Source organism: Phocoena sinus, chromosome 14, assembly GCF_008692025.1.
Source record: "Phocoena sinus isolate mPhoSin1 chromosome 14, mPhoSin1.pri, whole genome shotgun sequence".
NCBI classification, from domain to species: Eukaryota; Metazoa; Chordata; class Mammalia; order Artiodactyla; family Phocoenidae; genus Phocoena; species Phocoena sinus.
In genome coordinates, this window is record NC_045776.1 from 41,748,694 (window position 1) to 41,758,284 (window position 9,591).

Here is a 9,591-nt window from a genome sequence, read left to right on the forward strand (position 1 = left end):
GACGCCACTGACACCACAGAGAGGGTGTGGCCTCATTACTGCTGGACTGCAGTACAAGTTGTGACTCACTATTAAGCTTGCTCTGAGGCCACCCCAGTGGGGAAGGCAAGAGGTACTCACTAGTGCTGTTGGGAGGTGTGGAAGTCCAGTCTCCCCACACAGTATCCACTGATGCTGAGATGGGGGAGCCTTGCCTCCAACCAGTGGGGATGGAAGTCCTGGATTCCTACAGGACATCAGAGTCTTCTGACATTACCCCAGCAGGAAATTGGGGGTGCCTCGTTTCCACCTAGCAAGAGTGGAAATCATCTAGGCTCCTCACTCTGCCTTTGTGGGGTCAGTTGTTTCTGTGGTGTTTGGCTGGAGTGGAGAGGTTATTATCCAAATTTATTCTCTCTTGCTAAGCTGCCCCTTTCCTGGTCCCTTGGCTAGAGAAAGCGTTATTTGGTCTGCATGCATTGGCATATCTGGTTTCTTTAGCTTCAAGTATGGGATGTTTCAGACAAAAAGAAAATCTTGGAAACTCACCACCTCATTGTTCCTCTGATCTCAAGGTGCCTAGCCAGTCTGCCTTCTTCTCTCCACCTTTCAAAGTCTTATGATTGTTTTACATATAATGTCCAGGGTTTTTTGTTGTATGTAGAGAAAGGAATAGGGATAACTACATTCACTCCATCTTCCTGAAAGTGGAGATTGAGCACACTGAATTTTATGCTTGCTTCTGTATTTTCTGTATTGTTATATTCAAGATAGTTTTTTTCCTGAACTTTTTCACTAATTCTTTCTTCAGTCTTGTCATACCTGCTTTTAAATTGAACCAGTGAGTTTAGAATTGCAGTTACATAGCAGTTTGCAGTTCACGGATTTCTAACTAGCTTCTTTTCAAATCTGCAATATCAATTTACATAATTTTTAGTTCTGAAATTTAAAATGTTGATGTTATATTTATAAACATGTTAAGCATAGTTGTTAGGTGGTTTATATCTGGTAATTTCACACTCTGGAGTAACTTTGGATCAGTTTCTGCTATCTTTCCTTTTCTGTTGACTTGTGTTATCTAGTCCTTTTGTGTGCTGGGTTTCCTTTGAGTTGTGCTGGGTAAGAGTCACCTTAATTCACTTTCGTCATGTGAGATTTTGAGGCTATTATTGCAACCAAATTACATTGGTAATTCTCTCTACCTCTGTATATATTTGACTTGGTCCATAATAAAACATATTTTACAAAAAGGAACTGAGGGAATGTAAAGAAGAGATGACAGCAAGGTTTAACTTTATCATATGAAATGAAACAATGTAGGTTCTAGAATTCCCAAAGGGCTTTGAGCCCACAACTTCAATGATGAATGCTAAATTATCTAGTACTCAGGCCCAGTGTCTGTTTAAGCTAACAGCAGAGCAGGGGATCAAAGATGCCTCTTTAATGAGAATTTTTATATTTCGTTTTCCTAACTAGGTTCATAGAAGTCATCACAGGAAAAAGAGTATATTGTTGGTTTCCTTACATTTTAACATAATTTAGTACTGATTTTTACATATATAACTTGCATACTATTAGAAACCTATCTTGACATTACCAGTTCTTGAGTTGACAATTTTTAGTATAATTAAAACTAATTTTGATTCATGATAGTTAAATGTTTTTCTTTTTAATTAGGTTTCAAAGGACTGTAAATAACCATGCCTGAAAATAAGATAATTTCCTATCCTTCCACTGGAGGAGAGCAAACAAAGAAAGGTAAGTTTATCCTTAAGTGATTTTCTTTGAAACTAGGTCATAGATAAATGTGACTCAGGTCACTCACAGAAGACAGTTGTTAGGACAGTAGTGTTCTCCAGGACCAGGGGTCACAAAACCAAAATTTACTGGCATCAGGAAGGTGAGGTAAGCAAAAGGAGTAAATCAGTTTAAGGAAAACCTACTGTATGGATTATAATCAATTTCTTATATAATTACTACTGAACTACAGTATAAGCAGTACCATAGGTAGGTAGTACAATGGTCTGCTGGAGTCAGCTCTTACTAGCTCATGTGAGCCAATTATATACATCTCTTCTCAATTCCACTCCACTGACTGGTTGAAATTGGTGGTATGGTGACAGGTGGTTATTAAAATTTTACCAGTACACCACTGAAGAGAAACATACAAAATGAAAAATGAAAAAAATACTTGTATAATTCTATTCTAAAAATTGTATTAGATTTTACCACATTACTTTACAACTTGGGCCCCTTTTGCATCTTTTATTCTGCATCATGTTAGCAATATCATGTCTTTGCCTGATATAGAACAGAGGTCAGTAAATTACAGCCCATGGGCCAAATCTGGTCAGCAACCCTTTTTGTACAGCCCAAAAGCTAAGAATAGTTTTTACATTTGTAAAGGATTGTAAAAAGAAACGAAACAAAGACGAATATGCAACAGAGACAGCATGTGACTCACTAAACCAAAAATTTTTACTACCTGGACCTTTATAAAAAAAGTCTACCAATCCTTGGTATAGAATTTTGTCTCGAATACTTAACTGGGAACAATAGTCTTCATATGAGTTATCCATTGCTGCCCTAAGGCCATGTAACAACCAACCACAAAAAATGCAGGTACATAGAGCATCATAAACATTCATTTTAGCTCACTTGTACTGGGTGGTTCTCAAGTGGGCCCAGGAAGGCTCACTCACGCAACTGCAGTAAGCCACAGGCCAGCTAAGCATCATTACAGATCTTGCTCATTTGAGCTGGGCCTTCACAGGCCTAGGGTGTTGGCTGGGAAAACCACACTGACTCAGCCCTGCACCATGTTGTCTCTCATACTCTTACAGCAGCCTGACCTCGTGGTGTACGAGGGGGAACAGAAGGTCACAAGGCCAAGGCTCAGAACTGGCACCCTATCATTTCTGCTATATTTTATCAGCCAAAGCAAGTCATAGGCCCAGCCTAGAGTCAAAAGGCAAGGGATTAGACTCCACCTCTTAGTGGTAGATGCTGCAAAGTCACATTGCAGAAGGTGAACACTGGAAGGAGAAAATTAGTGGGGCTATTACTGCAATCAAAGCACCACAGTCTTATTTGGGCTATAAAAGAAAGCAGTCATTTAGTATTCCAAACATAGTTGAGGATATCACACCATGGATTTCATGTAGGATTACGAATCTCGTGTAGGATTTTTAGTGGCTTAGCACCACAGTTACTTTCAGAATATTTCAGTAAGTTTGTTTTTTATCTCTTTATTCATTCTATCAATATTATGTAACAAAATTGATGTTATTTCATTTTTACAGATTTTGTGTAGTGATGTTTAAGCAAAACCTTTTCATGTCTGGAAAATGACTTCAACCTTAGATTAGCAAAATGGACTAGGTTTCTCACATAAAACAATTTTCCCAAAGATACAATTTGGAAAGAGATAGGATAATCAAATTATACTTGTGCCTATCTCATGTTTAAATATTTGAAAAGAACTATTGAACATTTTTGGATTAATTATAATGTTAATTAAAAACTAATAGTTTGTTCCAAGACTTCATAGAGCTGAGCTGGTGATTTCCCTCTGAATAACCTGACAAAGACTCTTTATTTTGTACTGGAACATAAAATGACCAGTCCATACTGGATTGCAAGCAAAAGCTCTTGTGTGTGGTACATTAGGAGAAAGTTAATCATGTTAAACACGACAGGACACCTACTTTCTGTCTATGCAATGGAGAAATATACAGTCAGATAAAACCACACATCACATTATACAGTGGAATCTAAGGGTTCTTTGATATAGATTATTCCTGCAAATGCATACAAAATGGAAATACATCTGGCTGGCTAACTGTGTAGAAAATAATATGGTTAATAAATTGTCTTTTGAAATGTACTCAGTAAGTTCAGGATATTTGTATTTAAATGACATTAGGACCAATATTTGGAACGCTGGCATAAACAGTGATTATCAGTTAAAATTGATTTCTATCTCTTTGGCATCATACCATCATTAAGCTCCCTATCCTCTTTGTAAGACAACAACAAATACTATAAAGAACATTCAGCTTATCAAGCAAAGCATTGAGATGTCCATGTTCAAACTACAGAAACTTAGCAGTCTTAGCAAATTTTAAACTTTTAAGCCCAAAGCAATCTTTGCTGGATGATGTATTGAACCTAATTATGCACCAACCTTTGAAAAGGTTTGTCATTAACATCACAAGAAGACAACCTCAGATCTTATTTATTAACTTCCACCAGATGATATTCAACATAATAATACTCTTCTTCACATGAAAAATAAATCCCTTCCTTATATTGTGTAAATCACCCTGCAACTACTGTGGTTATATCAAAATTCTTATTATACTATAAATAAGCTTAGCAAACTGGATGATTATTCTGTGCTCTCAGTTGAAATAAAAAATAAAACAAATTATTAAACTTTCCAATTGTTCTGTAGAGTCACAGCCATATCTTAAACATGCTGACCAACAGTATTTTCACATGACTCCTGTTTACAAACAGTTAGCTCTGGGATACTAATTTCTATTACAATTAAAAGTACGTTTTTACAAACTTACCACCTGTAATATTTGGATACTCAGGCAATATATTCACTAAAGTGCATTTCATGGCAGCATCACTTATTTATTTGTATTAAGATACTGATATTGCCTTAATTTTTCTATGTATTCTTTTTCATAATGCATCCTTTCCATATAAAAGGCAGAGACTGTATAATACTGTGTTTTTAGAGAATAGCACCTTTCTATGTTGAAATAGGAAATATTTCATACATGTAAAAATATCTGTAACATATATGTAAAGGACAACAAACATTGATAAAATCGAGTATCTGTGCACTCATAATGCACATTAAGAAACAGTACACTGTGTTCTCTCATCTCTTCCAAATCACATTTAGTTTTATATATTATATGTAAATATGCTAATATACCTTTATTATATAGTTTACCATATTTAATCTCCTAATTTTAACTGTCATTAATTCACTAATATTAGACAATCTGAAAATGAGTTAATAGTTTTACTTTCTTCTATTGTTTAGTCTAGATCCTTTAGTACTCTGTTAAATGTAGGCAATAAAAATGTGCTCACTTATCTCCCTGTTCCTGATTTTTAAGATGAGACTTTTAATGTTTCACCACTAAATATGATTTTTTTAGTTTTTTTTATAGTTTACTATAAATTGTGAACATGTATTGAATTGTATTTATTTCATTTGATTAAACTTTACAGGTATTGATACAATATTGTTAATAATGTTTTATTTTTATATCCTCTGTATGCAATATTTCTGCTTTACATTCATAAGTTGTATTTGTTTCTTCTGTTTCTTCTCTTTTGTCTTGATCAATTTTGCCAGATGTATTCATTGGTGCTATATTTTTCAAAGTGGTAATTTCTCACCTTTTAAATAATCTCTAGGGTTGTTTTCTTGTTGTTGTTGGTTTGCTTTCTGTTAATTTCAGATATTGCCCCCTTATCTTCCTTCTACTTTCTTTGGGTTTGTTTTCCCATATATTCTTAATTTGGATGCTTAAATCACTAATTTTCAGCCTTTTTTCTTTTCTAATATAAATTTCTTGAAGTTACAAATTTCCCTTCACATATCATAGAGATAATAAAAAGGACTGGATGTCAAATCAGACTCACATGAAAATTGACTCATCATGCAGAGATTCACTCAGCATGTGTAGCTTTATTCAGTGCTGGTATCAATAATACTGTATTTAACTTTAAAAACTTGAATTATAATTCATACACTACCATAAAAATTCACCTCTTTCAATTGGGTATTTTCAGTATAATCACAAGGTTGTGCAACCAACACCATTATCTAATTCCAGTACACTTTCATAACCCCAAAAAGCAGCCCTATACCATTAGCTGCCACCCCCCATCCCAGCCCCTGGCAACCACAAAGCTACTTGCCTTTCGGTAACATCGTCGGCCTAGTGGGTGTCGACCAGTTCCTGGTGAAGACAGGCACCATCACGACCTTTGAGCATGCCCACTACACGCACGTGATGAAGTTCAGTGTAAGCCTGGTCTTCAGGCTCGCTGTGGAAGCCAAGAACCCGGCTAACCTGCCCAAACTGGTCAGGTGGAGGGGCTGAAGCCGCAGGCCAAGTCGGATCCCAGGGAGCAGTGCATCATCAAGGAGTCGGGGAGCACATCACTGCAGGTGCCGTTGAGCTGCACCTGGTGATCTGCCTGAAGGACCACACTTGCATCCCCTATCAAGAAATCCAACCATGTCATCTGGTACCGTGAGACCGTCTCCGAAAAGTCGAATGTGCTTTGCCTGTCCAAGACCTGCAACAAGTGCAATCCGTTGCACATGGAAGCGTGGCCCGTCCCCAATGACCTGGCGGTGGACAGTAGGAGCGCGGTGTCCGCCCACCAGGAGGTCAAGTATTGGGGCCAACTACCTGGAAGAGAAGTACGAGTGGGATGTGGCCTAGGCCCGCAAGATCTCGTGCGCCGGCACCAGCCCCGATATCCCCACCGACATCACCAGGGGTGTGCAGTCCCTCAACGAGAGCAAGTACAGCGTCGTGGCCGGCCTCCAGTGGGGGCGCTGTGCCAGGAGAACACGCGGGGCGTGCGCTTCGAGGTCCTAGATGCGACACCGCCCGGGATGCTACTCAGATCGCTCCCACCGTCCGCCCGGCGCCGCCTCTACGCCGCATGCTGACAGCCAGCGCGGGCTCCTGGAGCCCAGTACCTTGCGGAGAGCCGGGGTCAGGAACAAGTGCTTGGTGGTGTCCTGTACAGAAGCGGAGCCGCGTCTTCGAGGAGTCCCAGGTGGCCCGCACCCCCATGTCGTGAAGGCCTACCTGCCAGTCAGCGAGCCCTTTGGCATCACCGCCAACCTGCGGTCCCACACGCGCGGGCGGCCAGGCCTTCCCCCGTGTGTGTGTGTGTGTGACCACTTTCAGTCCTGCCCGGAGGCCCCTTCGCCAACACCAGCGCCCCAGCCAGGTCGTGGCGGAGACGCGCAAGAGCAGAAGCCTAAAGCAAGGGAGTCCAGCCGTACAATTTCCTGAACAACTCACGGAGCAGCATCTGCTCCGCCGTGAGTGACTGCAGCATCGAGCCGCGCATTCTCTTCAAGACACCGCGAGAACGTCCGGACGCAGTGATGCTCCGCCTACGGGATTTTAGGTTCCACTCGGTGCCACCTCTCAACGTTAACGCCTGATAACCTTTTCTGCTGACATTTATAGCAAGGACTTCCGAGGTAACAGAATTGCCCTCACAGCAGGGATTTATTTGGCAAGTGGAGGGTGTGGGGAGGGGGGTTGGGAGACCGTTTTGGACTTTTCATAGAAATTAATTGATAAAATAGCTGGCATTGTGTGTCTGCCTTCTTTTAAACTGGAATTCTGTCGAGATTCTTTTTTTGTGGCGGAGAAATATTCCATTGTATGTATATTCCACATATTGTTGTTGTTGTTGTTGTTTTTGCCGTACACGGGCCTCTCACCGCTGCGTTCTCTCCCGTCGCAGAGCACAGGCTCCGGACGCGCAGGCCCAGAGGCCGTGGCCCACGGGCCCAGCCGCTCCGCGGCATGCGGGATCCTCCCGGACCGGGGCAGGAACCCGCGTCCCTTGCATCGGCAGGCGGACTCTCAACCACTGCGCCACCAGGGAAGCCCCCCACATATTGTTTTATAAATTCATCAGTAGATGGGTGTTTGGGTTGTTTCCACTTTTGGACTATTATGAATAATGTTGTTATGAATATTCAAGTACAAGTTCTTATGTGGACGTCTATTTTCATTTCTGTTGAGTCTACACTTTGGACTGGAATTGCTAGGTCATTTGGTAACTTGATATTTAACTTTCTAATTGCCAATTTTTTTCCAAAGCAGCTGCAGGGTTTTATGTTCCAAATGGCAATGTATGAGGATTCTAGTTTTTCTACCCCCTTGTCAACACTTATTAAATTTTATTTTTTTTAAACTTTATTATAGCCATTTTAGTGGGTGTGAAGTGGCATCTTACTGTGGTTTTGATTTGCATTTCCCTAATCACAAATAATGATCAGGATTTTAAAATATGTTTACTGTCACTTGTATGTGTTCTTTGGAGAAATGTCTCTTTAAATCTTTTGCCCGTTTTTAAATTGGGTTATTAGTCTTTTTCTGTTCTTGAGTCATAATAATTCTTTATATCTTTTAGAAACTAGACCTTTATGAGATATGTGATTTATGAATGTTTTTGCTCATAGTAGGGTTGTGTTTTCTCTTTTTTGGGGAGTTTTTATGTGAGTTTTTAAAAATTGAGCTACAGTTGATGTACAGTGTTTCAGGTGTACAGCAAAGTAATTCAGTTATTTTCACTTTCTTGATAGTGTCCTTTGCAGCACAAAAATTTTTATTTTCATGAAGCCAATTTAATTTTTTAAATTGCTTGTTCCTTTGATGTCATATTTACCCCTTCATTTTCTTATAAGAGTTTTATAGTTTTAGCTCTTGCATTTAAGTTTATGATCCATTATGAGTTAATTTTTGTACATGGTTTGAGGTAGAAATCAAAATTCATTCTTTTACATTCATATATTCAGTACTATCTGTTGATAAAAAGACTATTCTTTTCTCATTGAATAGTCTTTGCACCCTTTTAAAATTCAACGGACCATAAATATGGGTTTATATCAGGAATCTCACTTCTATTTCATTGATCTACATGTTTGTCCTTATGCCAGTACCACACCATCTTGATTATTTAGATTTGTAATAATTTTTGAAATCAGGAAGTATGATTCCTCCAACTTTGCTCTTCTTTTTCAATATTATTTCAGCTAATCTGGGTCCCTGGCATTTCCATGTTATTTTTAGGGTCAGTTTGAGAATTTCTGAAAAACAGCAACAACAAAAAGCTGCTGAAATTTGATAGAAATTGCATTGAACCTATAGATCAATTTGAAGAGTTTTGGTGTCTTAACAAAATTGTCTTAGAATCCACTAACACAGGATATATTTCTATTTATTTAGGTATTTAATTTTTTCAACAGTTTTGTAGATTCTAGTGAAACTTGTTTAACCAAACAAGTCTTGCACTTCTTTTGTTAATTTTATTCCTAAATATTTTATTCTTTTTGATGCCTTTATTAAATTGTATTTTGGATGCCTTTAATTTTCTTGCCTAATGACTCTGGCTCCAATCTTCAGAACAGTATTGAATAAAAGTGGCAAAGTGTAGCTATGATTATCTTTTTCCTGATCTTAGGGGAAAAACTTCATTCTTTCCTGTAATATCTGATGTTAGCTGTGGATTTTTCACCTTTGTGAAGGAAGTTTCGTACTGTTCCTATTTTGATGAGTGTTTTTATCATGAATGGGATTGAATTTTGTCAAACACTTTTTCTGCATCTATTGAAATGTGTGGTTAGTATTGCATTGATTGATTTTCATACGTTGAAACATTTCTGGAATACATCTCACTTGGACATGATGTATAATTCTTTTTATATGCCACTAGATTTGGTTTGGTAGTGTTTTTGAGGATCCATGTGCATAAGGAAATATTTCGTGTATAATTTTATTTTCTTATAATATTTTGTCTGATTTTGCTGTCAGGATA

General features: G+C 38.6%; 1 pseudogene; it reads left to right on the forward strand.

The window, feature by feature from the left end:
- Positions 1 to 1,679: 1,679 nt before the first annotated feature.
- On the forward strand, positions 1,680 to 7,086 carry LOC116764997 (annotated as a pseudogene).
- Positions 7,087 to 9,591: the final 2,505 nt, after the last annotated feature.